This window comes from Rhinopithecus roxellana, chromosome 2 (assembly GCF_007565055.1).
Source record: "Rhinopithecus roxellana isolate Shanxi Qingling chromosome 2, ASM756505v1, whole genome shotgun sequence".
Taxonomy (NCBI): domain Eukaryota; kingdom Metazoa; phylum Chordata; class Mammalia; order Primates; family Cercopithecidae; genus Rhinopithecus; species Rhinopithecus roxellana.
The window spans coordinates 149085279-149089597 of record NC_044550.1 but is presented as its reverse complement, the minus strand read 5'-3'; positions in this window follow the sequence as shown (position 1 = coordinate 149089597).

Genomic DNA, 4319 nt, shown 5'->3' with positions numbered 1-4319 from the left:
TTGTTTGATGTAAAGAGTTTCCCCCAGTCCATAGATTGTCTGTTTACTCTGATGATTATTTCTTTTGCTGTTTAGAAGCTTTTTAGTGCAATTAAGTCCCATATACTTATTTATTTAACATTTTGCTGCATTTGCTTTTGGGGTCCTAGTCATAAATTTTTTGCCTAAGCCAATGTCCAGAAGAGTTTTTCCTAGGTTTTCATCTAGAATTTTGATGATTTCAGGTCTTAGATTTAAGTCTTTAATCCATCTTGAGTTCATTTTTTTTGTATGGTGAGAGATAGGGATCCAGTTTCATTCTTCTACATGTGGCTTGCCAATTTTTTAGCACCGATTATTCAGTAGGGTGTCCTTCCCCCAGTTTATGTTTGTGTATGCTTTGTCAAAGGTCAGTTGGTTGTAAGTATTTGGCTTTATCTTGAGGTCCTTTGTTCTGTATCATTGGTCTATGTATACACTTTTATACCAGTACCTTGCTGTTTTGGTTACTATTGCCTTGGAGTATAATTTGAAGTCAGGCAATATGATGCCTCCAGATTTATTTTTCAAGCTTAGGATTGCTTTGGCTATTCAGGTTCTTTTTTAGCTTCATATCAATTTTAGGATTGTTTTTTCTAAGTCTGTGAAAAATGATATTGGTATTTTAATAGGAATTGCACTGAATCTATAGATTGCTTTGGACTGTGTGGTAATTTTCACAATATTGATTCTTCCAATCTATGAGCAATGAGATGTATTTCCATTTGTTTGTATCATCTATGATTTCTTTCAGCAGTGTTTTGTAGTTCTCCTTGTAAATATCTTTCACCTCCTTGCTTAAGAATATTCTTAGGTATTTTATAATTTTTTTGGTAGCAATTGTAAAAGGAACTGAGTCCTTGATTTGATTCTCAGCTTGCTTGTTGTTGGTGCATAGCAGTGCTACTGATTTGTGTACATTGATTTTGTAACCTGAGACTTTACTGAATTCATTGATCAAATCTAGGAGTCTTTTGAAGGTGTCATTAGGGTTTTCTATGTAAATGATCATATATCAGTGAGCAGCGATGGTTACACTTCTTCTTTTCCAATTTGAATGACGTTTGTTTCTGTCTCTTGCCTGATTGCTCCAGCTAGAACTTCCAGTACTATGTTGAATAGAAGTGGTGAAAGCTGGCATCTTCGTCTTGTTCCGGTTCTCAGGGGGAATGCTTTCAACTTTTCCCCATTCAGTGTATTGGCTATGGGTTTGTTATATATGACTTTTCTTATTTTGTGGTATGTTCTTTCTATGCCTAGCTTATTGAGGCTTTTTATTATAAAGGGATGTTGATTTTATTGATTTTTTTGGTGCATCTATTGAGATGATCATATGGCTTTTGTTTTTAATTCTGTTTATGTGATGAATCACATTTATTGAATTGCATATATTGAACTATCCCTGCATCCCTGGGATGAAACCCACTTGATCCTGGTTGATTTTTTTTATATGTTGTTAGATTCACTTTGCTGGCATTTTGTTGAGGATTTTTGCATCTATGTTCATAAGGAATATTGGCCTGTAGTTTCCTTTTTCTGTTACGTCCTTTCCTGGCTATGATACTGGCTTCATAGAATGAGTTAAGGAGGATTCCTTCCTTCTGAATAGTTTGTAATAGTTTCAACTGTTGAGAAGGAGTAAGATTAATACCAATTCTTCTTTGAATGTCCGGTAGAATTTGGCTGTGAATCCATTTGGTCCGCTTCTCATTTGTTGACAGATTTTTTAAATTACTGATTCAATCTCAGTGCTTGTCGTTGGTCTTTTCAGGATTTTTATTGCTTCCTGATTCAAGCTAGGGGGGTTGTATGTTTCCAGTAATTCGTCCATTTCCTCTAGTTTTTCCACTTTATTTGTGTAGAATTGTTCATAGTAGTCTTGAGCGATCTTTTGTATTTCCATGGCCTCAGTTGCAATGCCTTATTTTCATTTCTAATTGAGCTTATTTGAATCTTCTCTCCTTCTTGGTTAATCTAGCTAGTGATTTACCAATTCTGTTTACTTTTTCAAAGAACCACCTTTTTTTTTTTTTTTTTGAGTCAGAGTCTGCCTCTGTTGCCCAGGCTGGAATGCAGTGGCATGATCTCAGCTCATTGCAACCTCCGACTCCCAGGTTTTCAAGCCCTTCTAGTGCCTCAGCCTCCTGAGTAGCTGGGATTACAGGCGTGTATCACCATGCCCAGCTAATTTTTGAATTTTTAGTGTAGACGGGGTTTCACCATGTTGGCCAGGCTGGTTTCAAACTCCTAACCTCAAGTGATCCACCCACCTCAGCCTCCTAAAGTGCTGGGATTATAGGCATGAGCCACCACACCTGGCCCAACTTTTTGTTTCACTGATTTTTTTTTTGGTTTTCATTTCATTTTGTTCTGTTCTTATTTTTGTTATTTCTTTTCTTCTGCTAGCTTTGGGTTTGGTTTGTCCTTGGAAAACTGCGATTTTTTTAAAGGATGCAAGATTTCATGAAGGTGATTAAAGTGATATTGGGGAACTGTTGAATCAGTCATTAATTTAAGAAATATTTGTTGGATACCTACTTGGGTATCCAAATTGGGTACCATTTACTAGTTACTAAGTGTTAGAGATTAACGTTGACTATTCCAGCCTTCATGGATCTGACATGCCAAACTTCCATAAAACCACTGGCAAATGGATCTGATGAAGTTGAACCATTTAACAAACAGAAGAAATAATCAATAACATGATGTGATAGATGCTTTCAGTGGTTTTAAAACATGTCTGCAAATTGTTTGGCATTCTTCCCACAAAAGGTAGAACCTAATCTTTCTCTCTTTGAAAATGGGTGGACTTTAAAGTTTGCTTCCAAAGATGAGAGTGTGGCAGAGGTGATGCTGTATGACTTCACAAGCTGGGTCATAAAAGTGAAATGGCTTCTGCCTTCTCTTTCAGGGATCCACGTGAAGCTGCCATGCTGGGAAGACCATGTGGCGAGATCAGAGAGAAATGGAGAAAGATGCTTAAGGAGTGCTTATTGTTTTGTTCCCCAGCTGTTGGAGTCTTCCCAAGCCAGATGCCAGATGCATGAGTTAACAAGCCAACAGATGACACAGTTCCCAGACTGACCTCATCAGCTGGGGACGAGTGGAGAAGGGGTGAGCTATTCCCACTGTGCCCTGATCAAACTGCTCATTTGTGAGCAAAATAGGTGTTATGCTAAGCCAGTAAGTTTTGGGGAAATTTGTCACACATTTATTTTCCAATAACTGGAAAAATATCTCAAGTGAGCATGATAGGAGTATCAAAGGATTAATAGAGACCCATGAGAAAACTGAAGAAACCTTTGCATATGTGTTGCAGAAGTAACACTGTATAATCATTCTGTTTAAGTAATATGTGAAATAATGGATGTCAAATGGGGTAGTCATTCAATTCAGTTAAGAAGAGAAAGAAGGACATGAAGGATCATTGTTGTATTTAGGTGTTAGAGGGAGGTAGTGATCCTATCAAAGGGTGCTCTTATCCAAAAAACATATTCCAGATGATTCTGAACACAAAGACCCTGCAGTTGGAAGTGGTTAGAAAGGCCTTGCCTTATATGAGACTAACAACACAATTCATGGTTCATTAGAACCAGCTTTTACTTTGAACATCAAGATGCATGAATATCACACAGAGAATAAGGGGTCAGTCATTTCAGCTTGGAAACTGAACTACGTGGAGTTTTTATTTTGCACTCTCAGTCCCTTGGGATGGAACTGGCGTTTGATTGTTTTCTTCACTAATGTAGTTAGGAAGGAGAGAGAATTTTTGTAGAATGTGGAAATTGGCAGAGGGAGAATATATTGGACTGGCTGCATTTCCTTGCCTCTGGGCATGATTTGCTCCTTAAAGGTTAGAGCCAAGGGGATTCTTTATCTTCCAACATTTTCATTTGGGGCAATCAAACACCACAGTCTGCAGTCTTCAGCTTTAGTAAATCTCAGACTTCAGTACAGAGGATGGTATTTTATTATCTCCTTGAGTTGTTTTTGGAACTTTGAAAAAAGTTGCGCAAACACTTCTACTGACTGGATGACTATAACAGGGTAGAACAAACCACTCGAGTCTAGTTTCACTTAGGAAAGCAATTTTCATTGTTCAGGATGCCTGTAGTAAGGATACTGGTACAAGTAGGCTTTGGATTTCTTAGAAACCTCTTCTGTAAGTAGCCAGCACTCCCATTTTATTGAAGGCACAGAGAGGGGATGTGGCAAATAAAAATAATTGTTCATCATAGACAAATAGAAGGCACTAGAATTTTGTTTTTAAAACTTTTACTGGCCAGCACAAACCTGATTTA